Source organism: Pelophylax lessonae (assembly GCF_965119305.1).
Source record: "Pelophylax lessonae genome assembly, chromosome: 3".
NCBI lineage: Eukaryota > Metazoa > Chordata > Amphibia > Anura > Ranidae > Pelophylax > Pelophylax lessonae.
In genome coordinates, this window is record NC_138770.1 from 24,908,157 (window position 1) to 24,919,755 (window position 11,599).

Below are 11,599 nucleotides of genomic sequence, written 5' to 3' on the forward strand. Positions count from 1 at the left end.
TACATCAGAGATCTCACACAGGGAAGAAGCCGCTTTCCTGTCCTCAGTGAGGGAATTGTTCCTCAATGAAGTCCTGTCTTCCTGTACATCAGGGATGGCACACAACCCTCGAGGTGTATTAGTGCCTCGAGTGCAGGAAATGTCTTCTATATGAATGTTGGTGGATATGTGGGGAAGAAGCACACCCTGATATACACCTCAGATATACTCCATGGCTGATCTTCATCATGTAAGAAACAGTTGATAAGGAGTGTACCGGAAGGACAGGGTAGGAAAAAGAGGGGGAGGGGTATGTCTCTATGTCAAGAACAATATAAAGGTGCTAGAAAGGAGTGACATTACGGATGGGATGAGCATGGATTTAGAATCTGTGTGGGTTGAACTCGATAGGGAAGAAGATAAGGGAAAAGTAGTTGTGGGGGTTTGCTATAGGCCACCTAACCAAGGGGAGGAGGTAGAGCTGGAATTTTTAGCACTAATAGGTAAAGCGGCAAAACTGGGATCAGTCATCATATTGGGGGACTTCAATTATCCCGACATTGACTGGGAAGAGGGGACTGCACACTCGCATAAGGCCCGTCTATTCACGGAAACCTTACAGGATAACTACATGTCACAGTTGGTGGATTCCCCTACTAGAGAGAATGCAATCCTGGATCTATTGATCACTAATGACCCAGACATAATCTCGGAGGTAGGAGTCCAGGACAATCTGGGCTCTAGCGATCACAGGATGATCAGATTTAGTATAAATAACAATATAAAAAGGCAAGTGGGGAACATAAGAACCCTAAACTTCAGAAGGGCAGACTTTCCAAAATTGTACTCAATGATGGAAAGGGTAAACTGGGACCAAACCCTGGGATCCCTGACCACTGAGGAAAAATGGGAATGCTTTAGGAACATATTAAGCAAAGGCATCTTGCAGTGCATTCCTATGGGGAATAAATTTAGAAGAGACAAAGCCAAACCTGGCTGGCTAAACCGTAGCGTTAAAAAACTTATTAGGGGAAAAAAATTGGCCTTCAAGAAATATAAATCAGAGGGCACAGTATCGGCCTTCCAGCAATACAAGGAGGAAAATAAGAAGTGTAAACACGAAATCAAGATGGCTAAAATCAACTTTGAGAGACAAATAGCGGAGGATAGTAAAAAAAACCCAAAGAAATTCTTTAAATATATCAACAGCAAAAAAACTAGGGCAGAGCATATTGCACACATAATTAGCGATGATGGGAGGATGGTTACAGAGGACACTGAAAAAGCAACCGTGCTGAATGCTTTTTTCTCGTCAGTCTTTACGCAGGAAAAGGAGGGGTACACTGACCATGACTGTATGGTTAGTAGTAATACACAGGACTTGCCACTATGGCTAACAGAGGGGGAAATCAGGGAAAGACTGGATAAACTTAACACAAACAAATCACCAGGCCCGGATGGCGTACATCCGAGAGTGCTCAAGGAACTCAGTATGGTTATATCTAGACCACTGTTCCTAATCTTTGCTGACAGTATTAGGACAGGAGATGTACCAGGGGATTGGAGGAAGGCTAGCGTGATTCCGATATTCAAAAAGGGCCAGAGACATATCCCGGGAAATTATAGGCCTGTCAGTTTGACATCAATAGTATGTAAACTTCTGGAGGGGATGATAAGGGACTATATCGTAGAGTATGCTAAAGACAACAACATCATCAGTAGTAACCAACACGGGTTTACAAATGGGCGTTCTTGTCAAACCAATCTCTTAGCATTCTACGAGGAAGTGAGCTGTGAGCTAGATAGGGGCAGACCAGTGGATGTGGTGTACTTGGATTTCGCTAAGGCGTTTGATACAGTTTCCCACAAGCGCTTAATTTATAAAATAAGGTCTGCAGGTATCGACAGCAGGGTTTGCTCTTGGATACGGAACTGGCTAAAAGGCCGTGTCCAAAGGGTGGTAATAAACAGCGCATACTCAGACTGGGCTGAGGTAGTAAGCGGGGTGCCCCAGGGCTCAGTCCTGGGACCAACCTTGTTCAATTTATTCATAAACAGCATTGAGGACGGGATCAGTAGTTCGTTATCAATTTTTGCAGATGACACAAAATTGGCCAGGGCAATAACTGCACAGCATGAAGCAGATATCCTACAGAATGACCTGGACAAAATTACGGAGTGGGCAACGACATGGCAAATGAGGTTTAATGTGGAGAAGTGTAAGGTTTTGCACTTGGGGACCAAAAACATAAAAACACAATACATGTTAGGAGGGGAACCCTTGGGGGACTCAAAAATGGAGAAAGATCTGGGAGTCTTGGTTGATGATAGATTAGGCAACAGCATGCAATGCCAAGCGGCAGCTTCCAAAGCCAACAGAATATTAGCATGCATAAAGAAAGGGATGTATTCCAGGGATAAGACTATAATCCTTCCACTTTATAAAACTCTGGTCCGACCGCATCTGGAGTATTCTGTCCAGTTCTGGTCGCCAGTCCTCAGGAGGGATGTGTTGGAGCTGGAGAGAGTCCAGAGAAGGGCAACTAAACTAATTAGGGGATTGGAGGACCTTACCTATGAAGAGCGGCTGCAATCGCTCGATTTATTTTCCCTGGAGAAGAGACGTCTGAGAGGGGACATGATAGCAATTTATAAATATCTTAATGGGGATCTCAGCTTAGAAAAAAAGCTGTTCATTCGAAGAAATTGCATGAGGACTCGAGGACATACAATGCGATTAGAGGAGAAGCGTTTTAACCTCAGGCAACGTGGGGGGTTCTTTACTGTTAGGGCTACAAGATTGTGGAATTGTCTACCACAAGAGGTGGTTTCTGCGGGTAGTATGGTGACTTTCAAAAGACTCTTAGACTTACATCTCAAGGATCAGGAGATAAAGGGCTATGTTAGATGATTACAGTCACACACACCTACACAGGTTGAACTGGATGGACTATTGTCTTTATTCAACCTCACCTACTATATGAGATGAGAGATGATCAGAGACATGGATGAAGTGTTGTACCGTGTTGGCTTTTCATTGGCTGAGTAAATTTTGGGGTGTAGAGTGGTAAGTAGAGCCGTGAAATGAAGATATCACCTTCAAAATGTCTTGCTTGTCTGTGTGACGGTTACTGATAATGATATAGCGGGTTACAGAGCTAGAAGCTGTGAGATCCCATATATCTTTATCAGTAAACTTTACACAGACAAGACAGAAATTCTGAAGTTGATGTCCTTCATTTCAAGGCTCTACTTAACAGTGGTGACCCCGAAGCGTGTCTCTCTGTCTTCAGTCCATCCTTCTCCATCCCCCAACAGGAGGGAAGGAGAACTCGGAGATAAACTAGGTGAGAACTTCTTTCCTTTGCTCCTGTGTGGGTTTGGGTGGTTTGGCGGAGTGCGGCACGAGAGGTAACACCGCTTGTCTTCATATTTCTACATATCTTGTCTGGGTGGAGATTATTGGTTGGAAAATATTTATACTGTTTGATATTCTGTAAATAATTTCTGTTTTCCCTTTGAAGGGAGATATTATGTGTGGTTTGATGAAGCGATTGGCTCAATAGTTACCACTTCACATGCTTCGTTTTTATAAAACAGATGAAAAAATATGACAAGCATTAATTCATCCATGACAAATGTTGGTCTTGTTTTATGTCATTCAGTGATTTCCTATGGTCATTGGGTCCATCTAGTGGCCATAATGCAGTATTGAACTTTTTCCTGATTGAGGTATTTTGGAACTAATACCTCATTATGGCCACTAGTTGGAGCTGACGATTATAGGAAATCACTGTGTTTATTAGAATATGGCCAGAATTTGTCACGGCTGGACACATGCTTGTCACACTCACCCAACTTATTCTTTGCACAGACCCCTCAGTTTCCTATGTCGGGAGGGGGGGGTGGTGGGATTCATACAAATCCCTGAGATCATACCCATGTATTTATGAGTACAGTACACATTGAAGGACATAAATACCAGAGTTGTTTTTGCATAATTTTTGCACACATGGTAAAATGCAGATTTTTGGCCTGAAGATTAGATAAAACCCCCAAACATATATTTTCTGAAAGCAGAGGCCCTGGAGAATAGAATAGTGGTATTCGTTAAGGTGTTCCTTGTGCACAAATGTCACCTTCATATCCGGGCATATCTGGGTTTATTTTCTCCTTTCCCCCATTTTCTATTATTGCCGACTCCGCCTCCACATTCCAGACAAGTCATTTTCCTGACCAATTGGATTTCTTCCTTTACTATTTCCTAATTCTATGACTGCAATCTTGTTAAAAGTAAAATTATAATAAAATAAATGATTAAACATAAATACAAGTTGTGTGTCGGTGTAAGGAGGAAAATCTTTGGTACCCAAAATTGCTCCTAGATGACACTTTAAAAGCCGCTACAGGTCATGAATGTAGAGTTCACCATCAGTAACTACCAGAGCGCAGTGGTCAGGAACATGTCATATACAGTCCTGTGTATAGAGTGCAGTGGTCAGGATCATGTCATATACAGCCCTGTGTATAGAGTGCAGTGGTCAGGAACATGTCATATATATCCTTGTTGTACAGAGTGCAGTGGTCAGCAATAGTGATGTACGAACATCGGCCGGGGCGGTTCGTGAACGTCAGCCGCAAATTTTCTCAAAAATTCGGGAACCGCAAGTTCGCGGCGGGCCCTATTGACTTTCATTGGAGGCAAACTTTAAAAACCTTTAGGTCATATTTGCAGCCACAAAAAATGTACTAGCTGTGCACAAATAGTCCCAGCACATGGAAAATGTCAAAAAAGAAGTATTGCAATTGGAAAAGTTGCCCTAATTTTTTTTTTTTTTTACAGCAAAAAATGTTTTTTTTTTTTTTTTTTTCATAATTCAGCCAGAAGTGACAGCAGCCGGTAAATACACGTCTAATACATATAGGGTCCATTCACACATCTATAAAATGGGTCCGCATCCATTCCACAATTTGGCGGAACCTTTACAGACCCACTGATTTTCAATTCCAGTCTGAAAAATTAGGCATTCACAGGATAAAGAAGTGTCGGCCATTCCAGGCCCCAAAAATTAGCCTACATTTGTTTACCTGACAGCTAAGAACGTAGTATTCTGTGGCTGAAGGTACATTAGGCATTCACAGGATACAGAAGTAGGTGTCAGCCTGTATAGGCCCCAAAAATTAGCCCACATGAGTTTACCTGACAGCTAAGAATGTAGGATTTGGTGGCTGAAGGTACATTAGGCATTCACAGGATACAGAAGTAAGTGTCAGCCTGTATAGGCCCCAAAAATTAGCCCACATGGGTTTAACTGACAGCTAAGAATGTAGTATTTGGTGGCTGGAGGTACATTAGGCATTCACAGGATACAGAAGTAAGTGTCGGCCTGTATAGGCCCCATAAATTAGCCCACATGGGTTTAACTGACAGCTAAGAATGTAGTATTTGGTGGTTGGAGGTACATTAGGCATTCACAGGATACAGAAGTAAGTGTCGGCCTGTATACGCCCCCAAAATTAGCCCACATGGGTTTAACTGACAGCTAAGAACGTAGTATTTGGTGGCTGGAGGGACATTAGGCATTCACAGGATACAGAAGTAAGTGTCGGCCTGTATAGGCCCCAAAAATTATCCCACATGGATTTAACTGACAGCTAAGAAAGTAGTATTTGGTGGCTGGAGGTACATTAGGCATTCACAGAAAAAAATAATCATCAGCCCTGAAAGGCCCCCAAAATTTGCCATTCAATGGACATGAAATGTCTTTTATACCGTTGTATGTAGCGAAGCCAAGGACCAGGAATTGGTGTGGGTGGATGGCGGTCTGGCGGATATTTGTGGCCTGGCATGAGGAATTTCAATGAAACATGGTCTACTGGTCACATGTGTTGAATTCCTCAGAGATCCATGCCTCATTAATTTTTATAAATGTGAGGTAGTCTACATTGTCATGAGCTAGGCGAGTGTGCTTATCGGTCACAATCCCCCCTGCTGTGCTGAACGTCCTTTCAGACAGGACACTGGACGGGGCAAGCCAACATTTCCATTGCAAATTGTGCAAGCTCTGGCAAGAGGTCAAGCGTGCCCACCCAGTAGTACAGGGGTTCATCACTCCTCAGAGCATCCACATCGGCCGTTAACCCGATGTAGTTGGACACATGTCGGACACTTTTTTTTACGCTGCAACATTTGGGCCACAGAAGCCTGCCTTTTTCCAGAACAACCACTTGACAACAGCATCATGGAAGGTGGAGTGGAGTACAAATGAGAGGAGAAGGAGAAGAGGCTGGACGGTGAGAGCCTGGAGTGTGGCTTTGTGGGTTCTGACGGTGTTGCTCTCACTGGGCTCGTTGATGGGAGTTCAGGTGCCTTCTTAAAGTGGTTGCCCTAGGTGAGTGTTGGGCTTACCGCTACTTATGCGTTGACTGCAAAGGCTGCAGATGGCAACACTGTTGTCAGCAACGGACACATTAACAAAAGCCCACACTGCGGAGCCATGTGCCGGCATCCTGGTAGTGCCAGATGTGACTGTACATGGTTGATGGCTCGCTCCTGATACATTTGCAGTCTGCTTTGTACCTCTTGTGCAATGCAAGTTCTGCCTGCCTCTCCTCCCTATCTGCTGGTCCGTCTCTCCCTCTGAACTCCCCTTCTCTTCCTCTCTTGTGGCCACCCACGTGACATCCATAGACACGTCATCATCCATGTCACCTTCCCCACCACTAATAATCGAGATCTCGGAGTAGGCAGCAACAGCGGGGACCAACCTCCTAGGGCTGATCTGGGTAATGTCGTCAGACTGCTGAGTAGCGGTTGTTGCTACCTCCTCTTCCTGATCCGATGCCAACAATGGCTGTGCATTGCAAATGTCTTGTGATGGATTGGAAAATAATTCCAGTGACACAAGCAGAGGGTATGTGGTGGTGGTGGTGTTTGTGGTGGTGTCTTTGGGGGTGCACACAGAGAGAGTGAAGAGGGTGCAGATAGAGAGGATGAGGAGGGTTCAGAAGAGGAAGGCTGAGTGAGCCACTCAACCAAGTCTGGTGCGTCCTTTGACGTAATTGCACGTCGCAACTTCACACTTTGGCTCCAGCCTACTGCTCCTGCCCTACCCCTACCACCCCTGCGTAAGTGTCTGCCTCTTCCTCTGCCTGTCATGTTTTTTAATTACCCTGTCACAAAAGTCTCTAGAGAATAACAGTATATCTGGAAAAAGGTATATAACACCCCGCTTCAATCTGTGGTATTGGGGGGCCACAGGTTTATCACACCAGTTCTACAAATAATTGGCCAGTAACTGTTGTCACTGTGCGCACAGTTAACACAGCAAAAGAGGCCACATTTTTGCAGGACTGAAATACACTCTTAGAAAAGGATACTGTTAAATAACACTCCAATTCAATATGTGGTATTGGGGGGCCACTGGTCTATCACACCATTTGTTCAAAAAATTGGCCAGTGAGTTTTGGCACTGTGTGTATCAGACTTACTCAGCAAAAGAGGCAATATTGTTGCAGGACACAAATACACTTGTAAAAGTATACTCAAATAATACCCCACTTCAATATGTGGTATTGGGGGGGGCACTGGTCTATCACACCAGTTGTTCAAAAAATTGGCCAGTGAGTTTGGCACTGTGTGTATCAGACTTACTCAGCAAAAGAGGCAATATTGTGTCAGGACACAAATACACTTGTAAAAGTATACTCAGATAACACCCACTTCAATATGTGGTAATGGGGGGCCACTGGTCTATCACACCAGTTATAATACATTAAAAGTGCTTTTGTCACTATTTGTAGTATTGTTGCAGCAACACTCAGTCACCACACCTGTCACAATGATGCACAGTGCACAATAATACTACTAATCCACTATAATATGCTTTCTACAAAGTATATTATACCGTGGATTACCCCCCCCCCCCCCATATAGTGCACTGCACACCAATACCAAAAAAATTGCAGCCCTTTAAATGACTTTTGTGGACATTAACAGAGCGATTTATGTAACTGCTGCCGATCTCTAACTGGCACTGCCCCTAAAGCACCGACTGGAAACCTGTCCCTAACCTGAAAAGATACTGTAGTAGACCTATACAGAAATACCAGCCCTGAAAAGGACTTTTGTGGATCTTAACAGAGCTATTTGTGTCTGGCAATCTCTCCCTCATGAGCACAGCCAACCTCTCCCTACGCTGACAAAAAGCAGGATGTGAAATGGCCGACAGCTCAGGTCTATTTATAGGGTAGGGGGCATGTCCATGTGCTGAAATGTTTCAATTGACTGTCCCGTTCTACCTGACGACTCTGTCATTGGTCAAAGTTCTACCCAATGTAAACTAATATGGCCGCTGCGAACAACGATATGTGTTCGCAGAATTGGCGGGTAGCGAACAAGCTAAATTTGCCGCAAACCAACCGCCGGGCGAACCGCAAGGCCATCTCTAGTCAGCAACATGTCATATAAAGCCCTGTGTATAGAGTGCGGTGGTCAGGAACATGTCATATACAGCCCTGTGTATTGAGTGCAGTGGTCAGGAGTATATCATATACAGCCCTGTGTATAGAGTGCAGTGGTCAGGAGTATATCATATACAGCTCTGTGTATAGAGTGCAGTGGTGAGGAGTATATCATATACAGCCCTGTGTATAGAGTGCAGTGGTCAGGAGTATATCATATACAGCTCTGTGTATAGAGTGCAGTGGTCAGGAGTATATCATATACAGCCCTGTGTATAGAGTGCACTGTGTCTGCTCCCAGTTATGTCTGGGCTTATTGCTGATATCATGTGGTCTACCTGCTCACTCCCCTCTCAGGTTATTTAGACATTTTTGCAGGAGGTAAGGATGTGGATTATTTGCTGTCTTGTTCTTGTTTGTAATGGTGACCTGCAGTACACATTTGGGCCTGGTATACATTTTTGGGGGGACACAATGCTGTTTATTTCTTTTTTGTGTCTACGGTTCTCTTTGAATTCCACACTAAACCTGAAGGGCCAGGTATGAATTTGAGGGGAGACATCCCACACAACCCCTTTGTTTGCATTCACCAGTCAGCCAGGAACCCCCAGCTGACAACCAAATGGGATGAGCAGGGATGCCTCACTGGTTGTCAGGATGCCTGCACCCACCTACTCTCTACTGGTGATGAGCTGAACTTCCCTGTGTTTGTTCCCAAACCCCACTGAATTAAAAAGGGAGCAGAATAAAAATGCCAATTTTCTGAGCTGGTAGGCAAGATACTCTCAAAAAATAGCATGGGGTGGCCCTGCCCTGGGTAACATGTTCTGAAGCAAAAAAAAAAAAAGATTTCCATTCAGGCCAGAGCAGTGATTTCTCTAAATACTTAAAGTGGTACATTATTAATCTTCAATTTTTTTTGGGGAGCGTGTCCAAAATGGCGACCAGGACAGCCGTGTGTTAGAGGAGCTCTGCTGCCATGTGAGTTATATATCCATACTATTGGTAAGACTGCTACTAGAGGACCTGTTTTTCTGCCCTTTCCTGACCACTGAAGATGACAAGAGGCAGACTGCACTCTGGTAACCTGCAGACTACCGATACTGCGGACAACTCTGCGTTTCAATGTTGGTGATGCAGATTTTCTGTTTTTCCTACCACATCAAACCGAGGATTGTGATTTGGCTGCTGTGGAGGAAGACAACTATAATGCTGTAATGCAGGCAATGAGCAGCTGCCAATCAACACCTCTAACATAGAGCTACTCCAAACCCATATCAGCCTGATACACCGGGACATGGATAAATTCCATCACTGTGAGGCAGAATGCCGAATAGGCTACTCAGAGGGCACTGTACAGGATCATTCTGCTATGATACATACCCCAAAATCAAAATTGAAATATCTGGAATCCAGAGCCAAAGATGCAGAAAACCACAACAGATGAAACACCCTTAGTATCCTGGGGCTAACCAATGGTGGCCTTCAATGAACGTCTGCTTCATACTCTACCCCTGCAGGCACAATTTAAAAAAAATGTCTGTTGTAGTTTATGTAGCACCCTCCTAGTCAGGTGCTAGAGATTGAGTATAGTTTTTGGCTCTGTCTGCCTATCAGGAGCAGCAGGTAAATTATATATTGCACTCTGCTTAACAGAGAGCAGGATCTATGAGTTAGGTCTGCCCAGTGTGTGATTCATCTGGTCTGAGGGAGTGTCCCCAGCTGATCCAATGGGGAGGCACATTGGATAGTGGAGGAAACCTGGCCAATGACACACAGGCTTTTGATACAGCCCCAGGCATTGGCACAGAATGTTTGTTTTGGTGCATTGTGGGGCAGGGTATAAAAAGCCAGGGGCACATGATGTAGAGGTCTTTGGTGGGAAGCAGAGTGCCAGAAGGAGGGTGGTGGCTGCCTCCTCTTCTGCAACAGTTGGTGATGGTCACAGGCAGTCAGCCTGGTGAACCAGCACTGTGTGGAGCTCAATCCAGAGGTCCAGGAGAACTGACTGAGGAGTTGGGGCACTGTTAGAATCTGGAAAGCAGTATCGTGAGTACAGAGGATCTTGCCCAGGGGTCTGCCCAAGAAGGGGACCACTCCGGAGAGTGTAGTCAGTGGACGGGTGTCAGCCGGTATAGAGAAAAGGGGTACTGGAGGAGTACCCTGAAGAGAAATACAAACAGGAACATTTACCACAACTTCATTCAAGTGGTAGGAGGAATTAGCGGCCTTGCCGCATTCTCAAGTCCGAACTCCACTAAATTTGTGAATAGTTCAAGGCTGGAGTATCCCACTCATCCCTTCTCCTATCCCAATATAAAATAAAAACAACAAAAACATCAACCCCTAGACTGATCATTGACTGAGCCAAGAACATAAAGTGCTAAGAATTCTGCATGCAGTTGCTACGGGTAACCCAGGGGAATTCATAAGTTTCAATCACCAGCAGTCCTCTAGGGGGCAGCGCTACACAGAGGTTTGGTGATAGAGGTCAGTTGTCTTTGTTGCATGGTGTATGCTGATAAGCGATCCTTGTTTCTAGCTACTGCCAGCAGCGTTTCTTTGGCATGAAAGAAGTGGATTCTAACTATGGTGTCCCGAGGTACATTCTCAGGAATGTGTCTGGGTTTAGGCAGTCTTTGAATATGGTCAATTTTTAGATCCTCTAAGGAAGCATCAGGAAGCGCTTCCATTAGTATGTTGATAAAGTAAGATTTCAGATCTGGCTGCTTTACAGATTCGGGGATACCTTGGGTTTTGATGTTGTTGCCTCTGGACCTGTCCTCCAAATCTGCCAGTTTGGATTTGATCCAGTGCATTTTATCATCTCTGTCATTTTGTGAATCTACCATCTCATTAAAAGTGGAGGCAAATTCACCCATCTTATTTTCAATATGTGTTACTCTTTGGGACACTTCAGCCACCTCAGACTTAAACTGCTGCTCTAGAGACATGATGTCTGCATGGATGGTGGATCGAAGAGACACTAACATGTCCTTAAGAGTTGTGTTTTTGACTGGTTTATTCCAGTGAGTCTTGTAACTCCCTGGTGTTCTCTACAGAGGTATCACTAGCACTCACCTCCTTGTCTGTGTTCTGTAGCTTTAGTTTGGTCTTAGCTGGGCAGGAGGAGGAAGATCCTGAGCGAGTCCCTCCG

At 44.5% G+C, this 11,599-nt stretch overlaps 2 protein-coding genes across 2 annotated transcripts in view; both read left to right on the forward strand.

The window, feature by feature from the left end:
• LOC309550250 (uncharacterized protein) overlaps positions 1 to 11,599 on the forward strand; it is a gene marked incomplete at both ends in the record, with an annotated part of 974,848 nt that overhangs the window by 357,201 nt on the left and 606,048 nt on the right. The gene's annotated exons all lie outside the window — the stretch shown is intronic.
• The window catches only part of LOC309550781 (gastrula zinc finger protein XlCGF66.1-like), a 353,589-nt gene that overhangs the window by 257,217 nt on the left and 84,773 nt on the right, over positions 1 to 11,599 (forward strand). The gene's annotated exons all lie outside the window — the stretch shown is intronic.